Source organism: Lycium ferocissimum, unplaced genomic scaffold, assembly GCF_029784015.1.
Source record: "Lycium ferocissimum isolate CSIRO_LF1 unplaced genomic scaffold, AGI_CSIRO_Lferr_CH_V1 ctg12715, whole genome shotgun sequence".
Classification (NCBI taxonomy): Eukaryota; Viridiplantae; Streptophyta; class Magnoliopsida; order Solanales; family Solanaceae; genus Lycium; species Lycium ferocissimum.
In genome coordinates, this window is record NW_026714494.1 from 1 (window position 1) to 23,753 (window position 23,753).

Below are 23,753 nucleotides of genomic sequence, written 5' to 3' on the forward strand. Positions count from 1 at the left end.
TCCAATTATTCCACTTTTGGTCCCAAATTTTCCTAAATGCCCCACACCAATAAATTCATACACACTTATGCTTTTAAAGCAAACAAAAGTCTCTACTTCGCATCTCGGAATGGTTTCGTTTCTAACTTATCATAGTTAACCCGGATTGTCCCAATGTACAAAATACGGGATATAACAGAAGATGACTGGTATGATACAGATAAACGTGGGTGAACAGAATACGTTCTGAAAGTGAGAGAAGGATTATGTAGGAGTAGTATGTTCTGAATGACACAGAGGTAGCATAAGATTCCTCGTGTGTAGAATAAGAGATAGGCATAAATGGAAGAATGATAGAGGGATACCAAAGGAAGCGCCCGAGATAGGTTGGGATAAAGATAATATTCCGAGAGAACTTTGGATACCTATTGTCGGAGTAAGAGTATTGCCTAATTGAGATTGGAAAGAAGGACATGGGGCAAAATATAAACGGATAATGGTATAAGCACACCCCTAAAGGGGGGAAGCGGGTGAGAGAAATGCAAGGATGAGATAGAAACAATTGACGTGGTAATGTGCTTGATATGGATGCCAGAGCTACAAATGAGACCCATTACTGAAATAAGCTAGTAAGATCGGAAAACCAGCAATAAGTGGATAAAAGTCAGGATAATATTTAGGGTAGAGCGAGAAGTTTTGCAGAGACTTTGAATGACATGACGCTAGAAAGTGGACGTGTATGAAGAAAAAGAGTATGACAAGAGGACGGTATTGAATAACTTAAGAGATAGTACGAAGGATAGCGATGCTATACTGGATTAAAGGCCAAGATGTTGGCTATAGAGTTGTTCGCTAATGCTATTGCAACTTGTCAGTAATAAAGAAGAGGGAATAGAGAACCCTTATGGTAGGAAGTGAGGGAGTCAAGAGCGATTAAAGGAAGGGAAAGAAATATGACAAAATAGGACGAGCGGGTTTTGGTATGAACAAGATATGCAGAGCAGGATGAGCCAGAGGACGAAAGGACCATGTCTAAGATTGAACGTACTTTATATAAGTTGTACAAGGACAGTGATGCCACCTGTAAGTATTGGTATGCTAAGAATAAGACTAAGTAAGTATTTGATAAGAAGAGCGAAGGCTTAGCAAGGACAATGCAGTTGTGATATTTCGGGGACACTACGGGAAAATGTAACGATGGTTTAAGCCAATTACTAAAATAGAATTAGTGCTGAGGACGGACGAGGCATGGCGGTGGTTGAACTAAGGATCTGTCTCGATACCAGAGGTAAGACAAGAGAAGGGAAGGCAAGGTAGAACATGAGGATTAGCAAAGCGGCGCTGAGGTATTTCTTGGGCTAATCTGGATACCTTCGCATATTCTTACAGAGGTTGCACCATAATGAGTGACAGGAGAGTAAAGGGCGAAAAAGATCTCCTAACTAGAGGTACAAAAGGGCGTTGGCAAAGATGACGAACTCAAGAAGACACTTGGAATGACAGTGACAGTTGGAAAATTTTGAAGGAAAGAGAGAATGCTGCTCTCATGAAGGGAAATAAAAGAGTCTACCGGATGTTAGAAGAAGGTTTATGGACCACTAAGTAATCTAAACATGAGATGCAAAGTCATAGGTACTCGTGTTACGATTATAAGGGTCCGAGTTCGTGTGGCGAAACAATAGCAGGGAGGAGGCGACTTGAGAAGCTGAAAATAAGATGGAGAAGAAATAGGATCGATAGATGAGATTGCACGCCGTGGTAATAAAGCAAACCCCCCAAGATCCTTAGAAGACCTTACGAGACTAGTTGAACATTCGAGGACGAATGTTCTAAAGGGGAGAAGGATGTTATATCCCGTACTTTGTACAATGGGATATTCCGAGTAGGTTGTGGAAAGTTAAGGACAAGGGTATATATTTTCCGGTTTTGTTAAGAATGCATAAGTTGTATATTCATCTTTTATTGGTATGGAGCCTCAAGGGTAAATTTGGAATAAGAAAAAACTAGGGGCTAAAAGTTAGAAAAAAAACTTTCATGAAGTGGCCAAATGGCCATGTGGCCGTGGGGTAGGGTGTGGACCCCACCCATATGTTGGCCAATTGTTTTAAGCCATAAAGGGGGCCATGTGTCTATATTATATTTGTAGGGGGCCTATATATATATGAATAAGTCATGAAAAGGAAGACCAATTCATCATTTGGCAAAGTCTAGAAAATTCAAGAAAAAAAAAAAAGGAGAAGGCACTCCGCCATGGCGGGTCGAATGGTGCATGGTGAATTTGATCAAGATAAATTCTTTTCTCCTAGCTTTCCTACTAATTGGAAGGCCCTCGTTAACGTGGAGTAGTTTTTGGAACAAGAAAACCGTTCGTTCTTGCGATTCTTCACACTAGCCGAGTGAATAAGTGGAGTGAAGGAGGTAAGGTTTAATCCTCATTTTCATATGTTATAGATGTTTGTGTATGTTGTGGAGTGTGGAGATGGATGAAGTTCATGAAGTTGTGCTGTGTTGTGTGTAGCCGTGTGTATGTGAGATTATATAGGAGTAAAGAACTAATCTATTTAGCATGTTTGGATTGTGTATCACTACAAGAAAAATCCTTATCAGTGACCAACCTTTAGCGGCAGGTCAAAAATCTGGTCCCAAAAAATATACCTATACGGACCAGATTTTCTTTTCGTCACTAATACCCTTTCAATTGACGAAGGGACAAAATATGGTTCTAAATTTTTTAATAACTGGTCTCAAACACTCTAAATGAGCCGGACTGAACACCACATAAAATTTATTTAACTCCTGAAAAGAATGAATAATAAAGTAAGAAACTACAAAATCATTCTCTCAAAAACATAAACCCTCCATCCCTCAAAATGCCTAAACCTAATTTCATTTGAGAAACGTAGAAGTCTATTCAGACCCATCACCGGCGGTCCTTTTGGTAGGGCTTCCCTCTATTCTCTTCGTCTCCATGGTTGTACCCTTTCGCTGTTTCTGGACCTAGCAGAAAACGCATCACTGGAAAACTTGGTTTCTATTAGCGAAATGTGAGTTTCTGACCTATCCATGTTCTCCGGTGTGTACACTTGATCGGGTGCCCTAGAACTGCCCGAGATCCTATCTTGCATACCAAAATTAATTTCCCGGAGACTGTCAATGCTTGGTAATTTTTTAAAGCTATTTTCATCATTTCCACGCCATTAAGGTCCTTCCTTTATCTTTTAATTGGAGTATGTTAAGTGTTGTGTTTGCACTGTATGATTATTTTGTCTTCAATCTATTTTCTGATTATCAGTGAATTTGTGATAGAACATTGATGGGTTCATGTGTATTTGGTTACATCTGCAGTAGAAAATATATATTTAGGGATTTAGATGCATATAATGCTATATATATGTGCCATTTAGTGGCATGATTTTGTGAAGTCCTCTTCGTTCTATGTCCGTCTTTTACTTGTTGAGAATGATTGTGTGTGCCATTCTTTTGGGTTGGTCTGAAAAATGTCATTCTTTTCCTACCCTATTATTTTTAGGTTAATGATATCTCTTCCTTGATCATGCTCAATTGGATGGCTTTAATTATGATTTTTAGCTTTGTAATTGATGTTTCGGTTACTGTTGCTACCTAATTAGTGAGTTATTCTGAAGTTTTCAGGTGATAGATTTAGGCTTTGTGTAAATGATGTGATTTGTCTAGCTACTCCATCATATGTTTTGTAGGAACCGATGTTCGTTTACTTAGTTATTTGTTAGTACTGCTACAACTTCAATAATACACTAGCTGTGACCTTACTTTGTGAACAAACTGGAGAAGAACAAATTGTTCCTTCAATGTATTTCAGGTGAAAATTCAGTTAGGAAATTCTCTTACAGATGTAAATTTTCCTTTACCTTTGGATTAACTTGGGAAGTCATGATTTTTTTGGAAGCTACTTTGAGTTGAGACTTTATCAAACTTAAGTGATGCTCTTCGTCAAGCCTCAAACATTTGTGTATTTATATTTTATGATGGAAAACTGATTTATTTCTTCTGTAATGTCAAAGGCAATGAACCAAGTGATAATTTTGAATTATCTGACAGTTGATTTTGTATACTAGGCTACTAACTGAGGAATTTAGCTACAATATTATGGATGGGATATCAATTGATAGACCACTTCGATTTATAGCAACAAGCCATGAACTTTGATGCTCTGTGTGCTAAGCTCTAGCTTCTACCTCGGTGATTTTTGATTTTGTCAGGTATTTCTCTACTCTTATTTCTTTTGTCCATCATGCATGAGTAGAGGGTGCTTCTTTGATCTCTGTTACTCTTATCCTATAGCAAGTATTGTTTCTTTTTGTATGGGTTTGATGATTTGGAAAGTCGGATATGAGCGATTAGCTATTAATTAAATTAAATGATATGTAGTACCTATCTTAGCAAGAAATTCATTGTAGTGTTGAAAGAGAGAAAATTATGTAGTGTGTACTTCAGTTCATGACATTACCAATCTATGCTCTTTTATGAAAATGTTGAAAAATCTTATTGGTCTATATCAATTTTCTTTAGAGTTCTCTGAACTAAATAACTTTAGTCTGGATGGCTGTTTTACCTTGCCCCTTTCCTCTAATTATAATTTCCTATTTCAAAGAAAGACTGAAAATTTAGAGAAAGAGACGAGTTCATAGTGGAGGAGAGAACTGCAACTTTATCCTCTTCTATCATCTTATGTATCCTCCCAAAATCTAGTTCATCTCACTGCCCTTCTTAAGACTCTTCCCTGTCTTTGTGTATCTTTTTATTGCCTGCTAGCTTATTGTTATACCCCGTACTTTGCACGTTCGGATATTTTGAGATGGGTGCGATAAGCTAAGCCAAGTGTTATAAACCGTATTTGGAATATTTGGACATTTTGAGATAATTGTAGTAAGTTGAGGACAATGTTATGTTTTGGTCTTGCTTGATATAAGTTGGTTATGAAAGTTTTGGATGTGAAAATATTGGGAGAGGTTAAGGGCAAAATTGGAATTTCAAAAATTAGTTTCATGAATTACTACAAATATGGACTAAGTAATTGGGCTTGGAAAAATCAAAAAAAAAAAAAAGAAGAGAAAGAAAGGAAAGGAGAGGCCCAACCGGCCATGGCCCAACAAGAAGACCCAAGCCCATGGAAATTCATCCATGTGATGAATTAGTAAATAAAAGGCCACTTAATTGTCAAAATTTCCTAGAAGTTTCAAAAGAAAAGAAGGAGAAAGACTCCCTCCATTCGGCCATCACCATGCAAAATTAGGCCATGGAAATCTTGCTCTAAAAATTATTCTCTTGTTGTATTTCTACTAATTCAAGGCTCCTCTACAACGTGGTGTAATTATTTCGGAAGGAAAAGCACTTGTTTCGTCAATTTGACACCTTGGCCAAGTGAAGAACTTTGGAAGAAAAGGTAAGAATTCCTCCTTCTATTTATGTTATGAAGGTTTGTTTGTGTTGTAGTGTATGTAAATGAGTAGAACATATAGAAATATGGAAGTTTGCAAAGTGGATATGAATATATGCATGTGGCCGTGCATGGGTGTGTGTGTATAGTTGAGATGAGTTGAATTTTATGTTGCATTCTAGTTGTGGTTATTATGGAAATTGTATTGAAAATGAAAGTTGAATGAAAATGGGATGAAGTTGGAGAGTGGCATGTTGGCCGTGGCCTATAGGTGGATGGAATGGTGATGGATTCATTTTGTGTAACATGTTAATTGTGATCATTACAATGTAAATGAAGCATGTATGGGGTAAGTTGACATGAAAAATGAAATGTACAGAATTATGTCATATTAATGCGATTTTATGATGTTAAGGTAATGAAGTTGTTAAAGTATAGATTGTTGTTGTTGGAGATGAATTAGTAAATAGAAAATGTGTTGGAATGGTTTTGTTGCATATATATAAGAATTTTGGGTGGAATATGAAAATGTTGAACATTGGATATAAGACTTGAAATGCTCTTAGTTTATGTTTGAATGATCTTAAATTAGTATGTGAATATGAACATATTGATATTGGGTTGTAAGTGTAAAGTTGGATTCGGAGTTGTTGCATTATTTGGAAAATAAGACTATTTGCGCTAGAATGTGTTTCTAGTCGATTGCTGATGTTGTTTATATTGTTGTTGGTATGGTTGTTGTTGTTTTGGCCGAGTTTGAATGTCGGGGATGTTATATATATAGGGGAGATGCTGCCCAAATTTTTGTAGACTAGTATTGGTTAAGATTGAAATTTTAAGCCTTATGAATAGCCAATTGGTAAATGTGACCATTTGTAGGTTTTGTGTTATATCCCGTACTTTTGCATATTCGAGAAATTTGAAAATAATTGTGACTTGTAAGAATAAGGCAATATTTTGATTTTGGTCAATATGTATGTTGTTGTTCTTGAAAAATATGAATGTGAAATATTGAGGAAGGCCAAGGGCAAAATTGGAATTTTGGAAATTAGTTTCGGGAATTACAACGAGAGCTACAATCAATTGGGCTCAAAAAAAAAATAAGAGAAATTGAGGCCCAAATCTTGTGGGGTGGCCGGCTATGCTAGCCCAAGCCCATGGGAATATTAATTTATCCATGTGATAAAATAATATAAGGGGATCATTTGTCATCTTTTAATAGAAGATTCAAGAAAAAAAAAGAAAACCATTGAGAGCTCACAAGGAGACTCTCGGCCGAACTCTTCAAGAGATAAAAAAAAAAATTCCAAGTTCTTCAATCTTCATCCTAAAATCTTGTTCTTCTTGAATTCTTATTAAGTTCAAGACGCTCTTCGACGTAGTATAATTAGTTCAGCGAAAGAACCACGTTTGTGGCAAGTTGAAATTTGAAGGAAAAGGTATGAATTCTATTCTTTTATGTTATGGAATAAGTGTATATGTTATAGTGATTGGAATTGGATGGGAATGATAGAATTGTGGTGTGTGTGTGCATGGCCGTGCATGTGTGTGAAGTGGTGTGTGGCCGTGTAGTGTGCATGGTGTAGGGAAGGTGAATTAAATTTTATTTAACTTGTTAGTTGTGTCGTTATGACATTTATGACGTAAATAAGGCTTAAACGATTCAAGTCGGCATGGAAATTTGGTTGTAGGTTGTCATGGGAATTTATGTGATTTTTATATAATTTTTACGCAATTATGAAAGTAAGATTTTAAATGTGAATTATGGTCATTGTTGATGAATTTGGGGACGAAAATGTGTTATGAACATTTATGTTGAAGAGTGGAGGTTTTGAATGAATTAGGATTTCGGTGGAATTTTAGTATGTTTTGCAAATATTTTGTATAATGATACGGAACGCTTCCGAATGGTGTTGGAATGATTTTGATTAGTAAATGAATATAGAAATGTTGATAGTGGCTTGGAAATGTGAAGTTGGAATGGGAATTGTTGCCTTATGTGGAAAGGAAGAACAATTATGCTAGAATGCGTTTTGTTGTGATTTTGATGATTGTTGTTATTGTTGGGGTTGTTGTTGTTGTATTGGCCGAGTTTGAATCCCGGGGATGTTGTATATATAGGGGAGATGCTGCCCAAATTTTTTTTATAGACAAGTATTGGTTGAAATTGAAATCTCCAAGCCTTACGATTAACATTTGGTAATTGTGACTAAATTGTAGATTTTGGCAAACTTGAGACGTGATTTTGGAGTCGTGTAGGAAGCGGAAAAGGTATGTAAAGTCCTCCCTTTCCTTCTTTGGGCATGTCTTAGTTATATTAGGTTGGAGTCTGAGCCTCGGAAAAGATTCTGTGCATAGAAACTCGAGTTTGATTTTGGGTACTATTCATTCAATGTAATTGAACTAGAATCCTTATGTTCGGCTGGAAAAGTACTTGAACATCCAAAATTGTCACAAACGTAACCGAGTCATTCTGGAACCCCCATCGGCGACTCCATAGAGTCTAATGGTTGTAATTTATGTACGCCACCTCGACTTGACCCGAGGTGGGCCCGCTATGTCCGAATCTGCTCCTATTGTGTTACTAATTTGTTTTGAGCAATACTTAAAGGAAGCTTTTAGCTACTCCCTCAACAAATAAACGATAAGCGTTTTGATTATCCCTTGAGTCTTATGACATAGTTTGAAGTATAAAACGATCCTAGAGAGATTATTTTGATATAACCCATTGCGATATCCGCAAGACATACACTATGATTATCGTTCGAATCCTTTTATATGATTTATTAGTTGAGTGTTCTAATTATTCCATTGAACCCTATGATATATTTTGACATATCCAAACTGTCTTAAAAGTTTGCTGCAACATAACCCGTCAGGACATCCGAACGGCATGTTCTACGATTGTCGTCTTATTTCTCTCTTAAATGACTTATCGTTCGCACTAACTGATGAGACGTACTTTGGGGTAATTCTGCTCCTTAGTTTCGAGCTTGATATGACTCGTAGGCCCTCTCTGATATGAATGGTCCGGCACAAATATTCTGATATAAGTATTCCGATACGAGTAGCCCGATACGAATATTTCGATACAAGAATATTGGCATAAATATTCCGATATAAGTCTTCTGATATAAGCATTCCGATTAAGTAATCTGTTACGAATAATCTGACAGTACGTTCGATCATTCCTTAGAGTCTTGATTTATGTGCATTTAGTTTCTTACTACTCTGCTCGTGCACTCGTTAAGATCTCCTTCGCCGGATCCCGGGCCGGTATGTATCGTGCGTTTGGTTCGCCGAGCCCTTTGTCTGAGGGCCGGGTTCCACACATAAATTCTGAAGTACGAGGTGTTCGGTTCCGGGGTACTGTGGTATATGTCCGTCCCCGGATACCGTGTATATGGAGTATGATATGTCCGTCTCCGGAGTACTGTGGTATATGTCCGTCTCCGGAGTACGGTGTGCGGTTCCAGAGTACTGTGGTATATGTCCGTCTCCGGTTACCGTGTGCGGTTCTGGGGTACCGTGGTATATGTCTGTCACGACCCAACTCCGTAGGCCGCGACACGTGCCCTAGTTGGGCACTCGTTCGTACCTTAACCTAAATTAGCAAAATATTAAAGCCGAACAGAAATAATAATTTAACAAGGATAAGTGGACATACCGCACGAAGGCCGATAAGGCCGTCACAAAACATAGATAACCCTAAACGTACGCAACTCTCGCGAAACATATACAGAACCCACACCACATGTCTACAGACCTCTACAGAACAAAAACATAATCATATGACGGGACAGGGCCCCGCCGTACCCAGAATAAATACGTACATATGCAGCAGAAAATTTCATATCAAAATATGGGCTCCGGACAAAGGAGCACTTCAACAGCTGAGCAGATAACCTAAGCAACGGATCCAAATCGGTCGTACGTACCGCGCGGCATGAAACGCAGCCCCAAAAAGGGGGTCAGTACGGAAAATGTACTGAATATGTAAAGCAGAGAATGTAAATAACAAAACCAAAATCAGAACAGAGTGTGCGGAAAACGAACGAGATGCATAGCTGATCAAAAATGCGTACCAGAAATCATACGTAATGCATGCAGAAAACATATGCAAAGCCGGCCCCGCTATGGGACTCGGTGAACAGAACAGAGGCGCTCCCTTCTGTCCCGCGCCAAAACACATCATACTTCAGAGTAGGGAATATCTCCAAACAAATCATAGCAAACCAAGTGGCCACATCACATCACATAATCAGATATCAGAATATATGTACATGGCACATCATACTTCGGACCCGTGTACGTATGTCATACCACCCCCTCACATCGAGGCACGGCGAACAATGCGAGAGGAAAGCGCTTGAGAACATATCCTGGCCCGGGCTCAGTGGGGGAAACATTGAGGCATCCACGAGTGGAGTAGTGAGAAACTAATGCAATAAAAATAACATATATGTTTCCAGAGACTCGATGAGGCATATCAGATGTCAAACCAAATCAATGAATCGGACGGAGTCATAGTACGTACCTTTCGGACACCACGGAGGATTATGTCGAACGGAATATTCGGATTCGTGTTACATATCAAAGCACGTCATAGAACTTAACGGAATATTTAAAAGCAGTTTTAAGTAATAAATAGAAGAGTAGCTAGAGCGTTTTCTTTTAAATATTGTTCAAAAAATCATTCATTTGCATAATAGAAATAAGTTCGGGAATAGCGGGCCCACCTCGGGTCATATGAGGTGGCGGGCGTAAATTTTAATCATTGGGCTCCATAACGTTATTTTGGAAAGTTTCGAAGCGATTCGGGTTCATTTGCAAAAGGTACGAAGGTGGAAACATTCTTATATCCAAAAGCAAGCTTTATGATTCAATTGTATTGAATGAATAGTATTCAAAATCAAACTCGAATTTCTAGGAGCAGAATTATCCCTAAAGTTCTGTTTCCGGCCTAATAGGTCTAGGACGTGCCAAATAAAGAATAGGTAAGCTTTACATACCTTTCCTGCTCTTCACGATCGCCAAAGATCAAATCCCGTTTCGTCGAAAATCTGCAAATGGTCATTCTTACCAGTTACTATTCATGCAAGCCGACATTTCAATCTTGGTTTCTATTTGGCTACCGAAATTTCGGCAGCACTTCCCCTATAAATGTGGCACCCCCGAGATTCAACTCGGCTCAAAATAGTCAACAACAACCCGAGAATGGAACTCGGCCAAAATAACAACAACCATACTAACAACAATATGAACAACCAATCCAAAACACATTCCAACATAAGTAGTCTTCCTTGCTACATAGTATGTCAACTTTCAATCCATTTACGCACATTCGAACCAACATGAACGTTTACATATTCATTCACTAATTTGAGATCATTTAAACATAAACTAAGAGCATTTCAAGCTATATGTCCAATATTCAATACTTTCATCAATTTCCATATTCCATCCAAAATTCTCATATATATGAGACAAAACCATTCCAACGCATTTCTACTTACTAATTCATCTCCAACAACAACAATTTACACCTTAACAACTTAATTCCCATAATTTCATAAAATCATAAAAATACGACATAAGTTCCTACATTCCGTTTCAATGCAAACTTACTCCATATATGCTTCATTTACATTGTCAAGATCACAATAACACCATTACTATTCCATTGCCATACACCACACGGCCAAGATGCAAAATTCCAATTCCATCCCATTTTATTCAACTTTCATTTCTAATACAAACTCCACAATAACCACAACTAAAATACAACACAAAATTCAACATCATCACACTACAACCATTCGGCCACATGCACCCATGCATTTCCACCATGCAAACTTCCATATTATTATATATCTCTCATCTACACAAACTACAACACAAACAAACCTTCAAAACATAATTATAAGAGATGAATTCTTACCTTGTTCTTCAAACTTCTTCACTTCCTCAAGTGTTGAATTGAAGAAACCAAGACTCAATCTTCCAAACCAATTACGTCAAGTTGTAAAGGAACCTTGAATTAGTATAAATATAGCAAGAAAACAATTTTTGGAATCAAGATTTGGAGGGTTGGCTCTCCGCCCTCCTTGGCCGAATGGCCTTATAATTTTATCTCCTTTTGTTCTTGTTTTTCTCCTTCTTTCTCTTGTCTTGAAATTTCTAGAAAAATAATGAACCTTTGCCTATAAATTTAATTTGTCACATGACCTTGTCACATGATTAATTCATGGGCTTGGACCATTTTTGGACCATTTTTTGGACCATGGCCGGCCACCCTCATCTCTTCTGGGCCTTGATTTCTTATTTTTTTTTTCCTTCCAAGCCCAACTACTTAGCCCATATTTTTGGTGATTCATGAAACCATTTTCCGACATTCCAATTTTGCCCTTAGCCTTTTCCGATATTTCCACATCTAAATTTTTCCATAACCACTTATGAGCCAAACATGATCAATGCATTACAATGTCCTTAACCTTCCTTAATATTTCCGCGTCAATATTTCCTTAAACATCCCATGCACACTAAGTAAAATCCAATTAGAACCTTAATTCCTACCATTCCGACTTGTTTCCAGTTTTTCCGAATACGCATAAAATGCGAGGTATAACAATGTCCGTCCCCAGTTTCCGTGTATATGGATTGTGATGTGACCGGTTCCCGGGTTCTCGTGGTATATGTCCGGTTCCCGGGGTACCGTGTCTATGTTATGATATGTCCGGTTTCCGGCGTGGTATATCCCGGCACCGAGCCTATGTTATGACATGTTATGGCGCCAGAGACGGGAGTGGCGACCATGTTCCTGTACCTCGTGTGTGACTCTGATTTGCATCACTTAAAATCTGAAAGTAGGCATTTTGATATTCTGATAAGGTACGCATTTTCTGTACTTCTGACTCCGATCATGATTCAGTATGTCAAACTTCTGCACCTTGATTTTGATATGGCTATGTCCGCTATACCTCTGTATGTCTGATTCTGATTATGATTTGATGACTATACTTCTGTACATCTGGATTGTTTATGATTCTGCTTACAGTATTTCTGACTTTACATACTCGGTCCATTTTTCGTCGTACCGACCCCTTTCTTTGGGGCTACGTTTCATGCCACGCGAGGTCTAGACGCGTCTTTGAGGGTGATTAGTCGGCCCTAGGATATCGTTTGCGATTCGGAGAGCTCCTTTGATCGGAGCCCATTTTTGGTACGGATCTTTTAGTTATGCATGTCTTTGTGTTTATGACTATTGCATGTACGGCGGGGCCACCGTCCCGTCATATAATTCGTTGTACGTATTAGAGGCCTGTAGACATATATGTGGGTCATGGGTTGCCATTGTTCGGTTGTACTGCGGTTTGTGCTGACAGCCTTAACGGCTGGTTTGTATATATATATTTATGATTGTGTCCCGGTATGATATGTACGATAGTTGCGATCGCTTCAGATTAATATGCATATAAGTTAGCAATGTTGGGCATGAATAAGATATAATTATGTCGATTTAGTAAGTAGGTGCGTACGGGTGTCCAGCTAGGACACCAGTCGCGGCCCACGGGGCTGGGTCGTGACATTTTGCACGAAACGGGATTTGGATTTTGGCGAGCGTACAGGACAAGAAAGGTATGTAAAGCCTTCCCATTCCTTCTCTTGGCATGTCTTAGATGTACTAGGTTTGAATTTGGACCTCGGGGACAACTATACTCCTCGGAATCCACGTCCAAATTTCTCCCTTTTTCATTCAGTAGAATTGAACCAATTATGTTGCGATTGTTTCAACAAGTCATCCAAGTATCTAGAACTTGTACATATGAAATCCGATTATCTTATACCTCTCATAAATGACATCATAAGGTTTGATATGCACCGTTTGGGTACGCCACCTTACTTGACCCGAGGCGGACCCACCATTTCCGAACTTTGTGTTGATATTCCGTTTGATCTTCTTTAAAATGAAAACTAAGGGAAACTTTTAACTACCTTTCTAAGCTCTAAAGAATAACTGCTATAATTATTTTATTGAGTCTTATGACCTACTTTGGGATTTGAAACTGCTTCAGAAAGACTATTTCGACACGAACCATTCTGATATCCGAAAGACTTATGTTTTGATTATTGTCAAATGTTCACTATAAGGTCTGCTATTTGAGTTACGCTATCGAGTTTCCGCATATGTTTTATATTTTGATATACACAAATGACTCCTAAAGTTCTACTTTGATAAGAATCCTCCGCGGTCGTTAAAAGGTATGTGCTATGCCTCGTCCGGACTCTTCTTCATGATATGTCATTTGATTATTCCGGTTGATCTCTGTATATGTTGTACATTTTATATTGCATTTAGTTTCTCACTACTCCACTCGTGGATGCCTTAATGCTTCCTCCACTGAGCCCGAGCCAGGATATGTTATCAAGCGTTTTCCACTCCATTGTTCGCCGTGCCCCGATGTGAGGGGGCAGGTATATATGTACATGGGTTGTGGAGTATGCTGTGCCATGTACACACTCTGATATAATATGATATGATATGTGCACATTTCCGATTTGATATGATATGTTGTGGCGCCAGTGTCGGGGGCGACCACTTTCTGTTTGCCGAGTCCCATGATGGGGGCCGGCTATGGCATGTTTTCTGCTATGCATTTGCTTATGTTTATGAGTAAGCATTTCTGACACTCTGGGTATTACATTTATGTTCCGTATCCTCTGTTTAGTTGTAATTCTGTTTGTTGGTCTCTATGCTTTACATACTCAGTACATATTCCGTACTGACCCCCTGTTCTTCGGGGGCTGCGTTCCATGCCGCGCAGGTACACCCAGAGGAGTACAGGCTTTGTAGGAGATGTTCCAGCGGCGTTGGCAAGCTCCACTTGCTCCTGGAGTGCGGCCGAGTCAGATTATGTTTGTTATGTGTTCTGATTATCTGTTAGAGACTTTGCAGACAGAGTCGTGGGTTCTGAATGTCAGTTTTGTAAGCGGCTCCATCAGCCGACATGTCATTCTGTATTATGCAATAAATTCCATATGATTTCAGATTCGGTCGATTTGTAAACTACAAAAGAATATTTCCAAAAATATTTGATGTATGTATCATTTTTGTCTGATTAAGAGTCCGAGAGATTACGTTTGTAATAAGAGTCTGTGGGTTCGCTCGGCTCCGAATGTGGGGTCGGGTGCCCATCACACCCTAGTAAGATTGGGGTGTGACACTTATGCATAGGACTGGGCACAAATTACCGATAACAGAATTACTGTACTGAACAGCGCATTTCGGTAATTCGGTATTTGGGAGTACAATTTCAGAATTATGATATTTTGGTTTGAATTCGATAGGAGACATTAGTCCCGTTTGGTATTCGGAATATCCCGAATACCGAATTATTTATTAAAGAACATCACTTATTATCACTAGCAAAGCACAAAGAGAAATCAGGTTTATTCTAAGAAAGCCCAAAGATAGTTAAGACCAAACAGTCCAAATAGTGAACTAATATCTCCAGCGAACTGGCATCTAGTGATTAAAATTTTGGGAGGTCACAGTGTTGGAGGTGCATGTGTGTCCTCTGTCTTAGAGCTTTTCCAAAGAAAAAAGTGAATCCTAAAAATATGCTTATTGACTGATGTTGATTCACTAATATCTTCTGGTTTACTCAAGGTATAACTAATGTACCTCGTATGCTTTCTCCGATTAATCGTCTATATATACACACACACACACACACACACACACACACACACACACACACACACACACACACACACACACACATATATATATATATATATATATATATATATATAGCGTCGTTATTTCCATAATTAGATTCCCCTGCTGCGAACTTACCATTGCAGTCATTGCTCCACTCCAGTTATTAAGATGACAATTGAAAATGAGGATTACAGGTAGGAACTCCCATTGCTAGACTATGGTAGGATTATGGGGTCGCAACTTTTCTTGAATGGTAAATCCCGAATACCATACGGGAATATACACATTTGTAGGGAAAAAATTCTAGTTTCATAGCAGGTTCGTTAATACAACATACGCATTGATGATTGAAATCTAACATTTACTAGTATCTATTTGTGAAACTTTTAGAGTAGAATCAGATCTTATATGATAAAATAAAATCTCTTATCAGAAGATTTTTTTTTTTTGGGGAGAAATCCCGTCAGGTTTAGTCTACTTCATTTTCTTGATTTGACCTTTATTAAATCAGGCTGTCTAGCGCATATATTAAAGATACCGAGCCTATGACTTTTATGTTACTGAAAAGTTTCTACAATTTTGCTTTTGTTGATAAAATGATCAGATAATTTGTAACACTATATAGGCATCAAATCGATGTACCTTCAGTTCATTATGATTCTCGTACAGTGATATATGACAACTTCAAATACCCACAATGTACTGACTACAGATTTGGTAAATGCTTTGAACAATCAGCTGAAACAATTCACATAACACCAGAATCCAATGATTTGATTACTTTGTGTCATCATATTGCAGTTTTAGGATCAAACCTGAGTTCCCATCTTGGCCAGTAGTGCAAATCTTTCTACAATGTGAGCACTCAAGGCTTCCCATTCAGGTGGACTATTCGTACACGAACAAACTCTCCATTCTCTATTGCTGCTAGTAAGGAACTTTATTGAAATTCAGTTTATAGAGGATAGCACAAACTCTCCATTCTCTATTGCTGCTGGTAAGGAACTTATTGAAATTCAGTTTATAGAGAATAGCAGGACCTAAAATTTTATACCTGCTTACTAGGAGGTTTTTTCAGGTAAGTGTAGTTATAAGCTTTCTTACGATGTTCCAGAACTTCTAAAAGGTTCTTGCCTAACCAAAGTCTAAATCTTTTGGATTCATCTCCTGTTGTTGCTACTGCTTGCGAATTTCCACCTGAAGCCTGAACTTGTGAATTAGCGCTAAGCTGATCCAACTGACTAGTACCATGCATTTTACCACCTGTAGGAGTGCCATCATGTTTCTTAGTATTGGATTGCTTTTTACAGTGAGAACTTGCCTTTGGAGTTGCATTATCCTTGTGCAACTCCAGCCCCTGCAGTTCTATTGGGATCTTGATATGCAAAAGATATGTCTACCTCTTGCTCCTTGTGCTGCTGCTTTTGTGTATTGTCATCAGTTGATGTTACAACCTGCAAATTTCCTTTAGCCTTAGAATCAACCACACCGAATGCCATGCTTTTTTAGAAGACTCGCTTTTGTTGAACTACGATGAAGTACGAGTGTGTATATCAACATGCGAGAGAATCTGCACAAGATCATGCTCAACATTCTTGCCAGGAACCATATCTTCCTCCACTTGATCACTCTATAACACTCTTTCCTCACTTTCAGTACCAACTTTATTAGTACTAATATCAGTAGCAACAAGAGTATTGGAAGGAATTTCTTGACAAGTCTGATTAGTATGGACAACAATTGGATTAGAAAATGCCTTTTCAACCCAAGTTTTTGTGCCCCCAGGTGGCATGATAATCTTCTTTGGAATGAATACCTTGGCATTCACATTAAGCTGCTTCATAGTAATGTTCTCATCAATAGGAACTGCAACCTCAATTTCTGCAGTATTACCAACCACAAGAACACCCTCGGTCTCTATGATCTCCACTTCCACCAGTAACACCAGGAGAAACATCCTTTACCAGTGGTGTAACATTGCCTTGCACACCATGCACTGCTTGATTTTTATCAACTGTAGTCGACTTAGGATTATTATTAGTCGACTTGGGATCTGTATGAACCTGAGCCACAGAAGTATCAGGTACTTGAACTAATTGCTTCTGCACAACATCTGCATTTGTCTTCACTGATTCCTTCACTGCAACAAGTTGCTTTGAAGTACCTGCCTCCTCCACATGATATTCATTCCCTTTCTCTAAAGCAGCAAACTTATTAGTAGTTTGCACATCATTAGCATTAGGAACTACTGCTTGCACTTCCTTTCCTGTACCACCTGAGACACAAGTCTTTGCTTTGTGCACCTTGTTTTTGTCCATCACCATTGCTCTTCACCTGCTTCTTTCCCTTGGCATCTTTCCACTTGTACAAATCCTTAACAATTCAGGATGAATTTTCCAGCAGCCTGCCTCATCATGCCCTTGTAAACAACAATTCTTGCAATCCTTGGGCATGAAATCATAATGTATTCTCACCCATTTAGCCTTGATTGCACCGGTTGTATTAGGAATAACCTGAATCTGTACCCTTTTAGGATGATTAACAAGCAAGTCAACTTCTACCTCTACTCTAGCACAACTTGGCCTTGTCTTATTCTTAGTAGCCATATCCAACTTCAAAGGCTTCCCTATTGTTGCCATAGAAAAGAGCTGAGATTGGCCAAAATAATTAGGTGCTAGGGTTGGAAACGAGATCCATACAGTGGTTATAGTAGTCTCTTCCTCGGGATTAAACCAAGGATCCCACTTCAATGTACGCATAGGATAATACCATTGCTGCTCGGTGGCCTAAGAGGCCATGAACGGCCGAAAAGAGCCCAAAGCTCCATGGGAGCCGTCAAGGTTTTTTCTTTATATTTCTAACTTCGCCACGGGAAACAACGCCTTAAGTTTAAACACTTCCATTATGCTTGTCACAGTTATTGTTCTGGTTGCATTTTAAAATAGACTTTGATTCTTGGTTAATGCATCCCGAAACTTTTCTAATTAATTTTTCTTATACTCTTGCAGCATCGATGATTTTGCTGGATAACACCTAATGAATTTATTAGATTGCTTTTGGGGTAAGCGGTATAACTACTACTGGTGTAGAATTTATATATCTCATCTTACTAATAGTTATTCAAGTCTTTCCAAAATTTTGTACTTACAGGTTTTGAAGATTGAATTTGACAAGTCAAGATGGAATTTTAGAAGATGCACAAGCTCATTATTTTGCTAGGAATGTTATGCACTCTCTATCGTAGTCTAGCTCAAGTGTTAGCAATGTTTTTTTGTTAAGGTGTCGAGCAAATATTGAAACTAACATCATGGGATGTTAACAATTTTACTGTAATTAATAACTCTATCTTCCTCTTTATATATATAACGCTTTTGTATCTAGATGTTTTAGTAGGAATCCGATATTTATTGATAAAATAATTTTTTTGTGACATCGAGCTTTCGGGAAGACTTGTGGTCAATAAGAGACCAGAAATATGGTCGTGAAAATTAGTACAATTATTGTAAATAAGCACCAGTAATGCTCGTCTCCAAAGATAATCTAGGACCAGTAACATTTGGTCGCTAAAAAGGTTTAACGAGCGGAAATCATTTATTTATGATGATATTAATCATCCATTAGGGACAAGATATGTAGTCTCTAAAAGTTTTTAACGACCAGATATATTACCCGTCTCAAAAGACTTTTAACGACCAGATTATTGAACCGTCGCGGTTGACCTTTAGCGGCGGAGGCTATTACGACGGGTGGCGACCAGCTTTTTCCTGTCGTAATTGCCCCTTTTGGGACCAGATTTGGACTTTTAGGGACCAGATTTCCCTTCCTTAAAGGCCATTTTTCTTGTACTGTATTATGGATAGTTGTGCGTGTGGTAGAATGTGTAGAAATGAATGAACTTCATGGAATTATGTATGTTGAAGCTTGGCCGTGTAGGGGCTGTTTTTGGTGGAACATGATGAATTAATTTTATGTAGTATTTTGGTTGTTGTTCTTTTGTGGATTATGTGATGAAAATGAGGGTTTGATGACTCAAATTGAAGTTGTAATTGTTTGTGGGCTGATTTAGAAGATAATGTGATTTCAATATAGCTTCTTGTATTGATGAAAATGATGTTGCTAACGTATGGAATTGTTGATATAGTTTATGAATTTGGAAGAAAGAAATGTATTGTTGTTGTCCCTATGGAAATTGGTGGTTTCGGGGTTCCATGGCATATTGTTTGGAATGTTCTCAAATCTTGTTTGAATGGTTGCGGATTAATAATTGAATATGTGAGCATTGGTATTGGTTTGATCGTATGTAGTTTATTTGAATATAAATGAAATGTTGTTGAATTGTGTAAAAAGGAATTATTAACGTTAGAATGCGTTTTGAATCACTTATGGATGTTGTTAGTATGGTTGTTGTCGATTTGGCCTAGTTGGATTCTCGGGGTTGTTGAGTTTATAGGGGAGATCTTTGCCCAAATTTCGTAAATAAGTGATGGCTTGGAATTGGATTCTTAAGTGTTTATGACTAAGGGTTGATGCCTAATAACGTTGTTGTAGATTGTTGGAAGCCCGAGACTTAAGCTTGATTAGCATAGGAAGCGAACGAGGTATGTAAAGCTCAACCTTTCTTTTTTTTGGCATGTCTTAGTTGAAAGTAAGTTATGACACGAACCCCGAGGTAACTCTATTTTTGCGATCCGAGCATGTCTATGATTCTTATTTGTTTCTCGATATTCGTATTCTTAATGTGGTCGAATTATGGTTCTTATGTTTTGGTATGACTAAATTTCAAAAGTTGCATAAAAGTTTTGTTTTCAAAAGAGTTTTGTTCTTAAATGATTCCGTAACTACGAACGTAGTAACTTTCACGAAGGGCTCGGATTGCTTCGATATGTTCATAGAAAGTCCTAAAGTGAATAAAGGTCGTAACTTTCGAAGGCGGACTCGGATTGGTTTTGTTATATCCCGCATTTTATGCAATCGGATAATTCAAGACAATTGCGGGAAGACAATAAGTAAGGCCACATTTTACTTTGCTTGGCATATGAGTTGTTTATGAAAAATTTAGAAGAGGAATTAATGAGGAAGGTCAAGGGCATAAAGGAAAATTCGCAATATGACTCGTGGGAATGTGGAAGAAGACGAGGGACAAATTTGGAAATTGGAAAATAATGGGTCACAAATTACAAGAACTAGCCCAAAATATCATTGGGCTTGAAATTTTTTTTAGCAAAGAAGAGAGGCCCAACCGGCCATGTAAAGGGTCCAAGCCCAAATTGAATTAAATTTGGTCAATAAAAGGATGACTAAGTCATCCATATCACAACAAGTTCTAGAAATTTCAAGGAAAAACAAGAACAAAAAAAAGAAGGAGAAAAACCCAAGGCCATTCGGCCAAGAGAAATTCCCAAGGAAAAGTTGATAAAGATTTCTTCAAAAATTACTTTCCTACTACTTGAAGGGTCCTAAGCAAAGTAGAGTGGTTGTTGAAGCAAGAAGAACACATGTTCATGCAAGTCTAAGTTTCTAGCAAGTTGAAGAATTAAGGAAGAAGGTAAGAATTCACTTTCTTTTTATGTTATGGATGGTTTTGTGTGTTATATATGGTTTATATGTGTTGTGGTGTGCTAGAATGAATGAAATTCATGAAGGAGAGAAATATAGTACTTGGCCGTGTATATATATATGTGTGTAGGAATCATATTTCAATTATTTTGTTTAGTGTTTGGTTGTTATTGTTGTGGATGATATGTGAAGAAAGTGGAAGTTGAATGAATTTTGAGAAGTGTGGTATGAATGTTGGTGTTGGCCGTGAGGGGTATGGTGAGGGATGGAAGAGAATGAGTCAATTTTATTTAGTGTTTTGCTTGTTGTTATGTTGTGGACTTTATGTTGCTAATGAATGCCTAGGAGCCTTAATGAAGTTGTAGTAATGGAGACTTGTTTTAGAAGTTACATGAATGGAATGTAATGTCTTGCATGCATGAAAGATGATATGATTAGTATGATGTTGTTGGAATATAGCTTATGAGGTTGTTATTGTTTTCATTAAAGTTAGAAAGTTTTGGAAGAAGTAGTAAGTTGCTTGAGTATGGAAGTTGTTGGTATTGTTGTTGTTGGAATTATGGTTGATAGTTGGCCGGGTTTGAATTCCCGGATTGTGTTTGTTGAGAATTTGACTAAATTAAATGTTGAGGATGGTACATTTGCAGAGGAAATGCTGCCGAAATTTCGGTAGCCAAGTGATTCCTTAAGATTCTAACTCTAAGTATACTAATGAGAGTTTTGGTAAACATGACCAATTCGCAGATTTTGACGAGATTGCAACGCGAATTTGAAGTAGCAAAAGGAGTGGAAAGAGGTATGTAAGGCTTCACCTTTCTTTCTATGGCATGTCTTAGACGTACTAGGTCGAATACGAGCCTCGGGGACCAATCCTTTTCTCGGAATCCAAGGTTGAAATTTGCTACTATTCATTCAGTAGAATTGAACTAGAAATTGCGCAAATTGTTGGAAAAGTTCCTAGACATCTAGAACTTACACAAATAGGACCCGATTACTTTAAGATCCTCATAAGTGACGCCATGAATCATAATATATGTAAATTTGATACGCCGCCTCAATTGGCCCGAGGTGGGCCCTTTTGTTCCCGGATTTTCTTTACTGTTCTATTTGACTTATTATGACGTAGAATCTAAAGGAAACTTTTGGGTTATTATCTTGACTATCAAGAGATAGTTGTTTTAATTAGTCTATTGATTCCAAGGCTTGTTTTCCTATCTAAAACTTTAAAAATGTTTTTCTAAAATATTCATTCTTCTCTAAATCAAAGTTTTACAATTTTTGGAAGTCTTTACAACTAAGATGACGACTATGATTCTAAGGTGAAAATGATGATGCTGAAGATGAGGAAATGTCTATGACACTGCATAACATGACATGATATAATATAATATGATATATGTATATGAAAAATGTATATGTACATATGGAAAATGGGAAGGGAACTATGTTTCATTGCCACCTGGTCAGCTGGCTTATCATCCCGGACGCGGGATGCCCGGACGCGGGATATATGGGCGAGCCGATATATTCGGTGCTATGTGGGCGAGCCGACGTCGTTCGGTGCTATGCTATGCCATGATACGCTATGATATGCTATGCTACGCTATGCTATGCCATGATACGCTATGATATGCTATGCTACGCTATGCTATGCCATGATATGCTATGATATGCTATGCTACGTTATGCTATGCCATGATATGCTATGATATTGTCACGACCCAACCCCGTAGGCCGTGACTAGTGCCCGAGTTGGGCACCCAAACACACTCATCGAACCCGAACCACACACACCGACTTACGCGTATACAAAAAATCAAGCTGTTTCAAACACATCTCGACTCAATCATATATATGGAAGCCGAAGCAAAGGCTACCGGATGATGCGCATCGGCCCAAAACATACAATATACAAACTCATCCGTACGGGTAGGCACACAACCCACATATCGCCTACGGACCTCTGGAACGGACCAACAAACTCGTACGACGGGACGGGGGCCGCCGTACCCACTTCGAACAAATACATACGGATGCGGTGAACGAGCATAAACTAAAATGTGGGCTCGGGATAAAGGAGCACTCCGACACGCGGATAGGTGTCTAGGCGCGGATCATCAAGGCGGGCGTCGTACTGCCCGGGCATGAAGCGCGGCCCCCCCGAAGAAGGGTCACATGCGGAATATGTGCGAGTATGCAAAGCGAGGAAAATACGATGAAAGTAAATACGAGTCACACTCGAACAGAAGTACCGAAAGTAAGTACATTTCCAAAATACCAAATGTTTATTTTTCAAAATACAAATCATGCATAGGGCACAGAAAATATGGTCGCCGCCTTTGTCAATGGCGCCATAACATACGCATAACTCGAGAAGGTTTCAAATCTCGTACGATCCCGAACACAACACATCATCACAACACATCGCAAGCCATATCACGGATAACTCCATAAACGGAACCGGCCGCTGTCGGCGAGGTCTCGGGAGCCGTAACACGGCATAACACCGGAATATATCACGGTGCGCACGACGGATCGCCGGCCGGGAAGCGGCGAACGATGTACCAACAAACCGCACGAGTAGAGTCGTGAGTAACCGTATGCATAAAATCATTATCATAGGTTCAAAAAGTAAGTAAAATGACCATACTTGGGAATCGGGAAAATCGTCATACCAAACTCTTCCAAACGTCATCGAGAAATGTACAAGGAAGGTTGCGGGACCCACGGACGAGTGTCAACCCGAGCCGGGCCCGCCTATGGAAAACATACTCATCACACGTCATCGACCTCCCACGACGATATCGAGGCAATCCGAGCCCTTAGTCGAAAGTTATGAGCGTTCGTAGTTTCAACATCGTTAAAAATAGAACTCTTTTGAAAACCAAGTTTTTATGCAACTTTAAAATCAATTTTTTTCCAACAACATCAAAAACCAATATTTTCTTACATCAACATACGAGTACCAAAAGACAAACGCGAATCATAGACATGCTCGGATTATGAGAGTGGAATTTCCTCGAGGCTAGTATCATAGCCTATATTCGGAGCTAAGACATGCAGAAAAGAAGGGTTAAG

At 38.6% G+C, this 23,753-nt stretch overlaps 2 long non-coding RNA genes across 3 annotated transcripts; both read left to right on the top strand.

Annotated features, from left to right (window-relative positions):
* The first annotated feature begins 2,740 nt into the window (after nt 1–2,740).
* LOC132041984 (uncharacterized) lies at nt 2,741–16,132 on the top strand. 2 transcript variants are annotated; one of them, XR_009411305.1, is made up of 3 exons: nt 2,741–3,181; nt 4,074–4,217; nt 15,921–16,132. It is a non-coding gene; the product is annotated as an uncharacterized LOC132041984 (long non-coding RNA). The 2 variants fall into 2 exon arrangements; XR_009411304.1 differs by having other exon boundaries at nt 2,743–3,139.
* A 1,921-nt stretch (nt 16,133–18,053) lies between these two features.
* On the top strand, nt 18,054–18,549 carry LOC132041983 (uncharacterized). The gene is made up of 2 exons (XR_009411303.1): nt 18,054–18,180; nt 18,270–18,549. It is a non-coding gene; the product is annotated as an uncharacterized LOC132041983 (long non-coding RNA).
* Nucleotides 18,550–23,753: the final 5,204 nt, after the last annotated feature.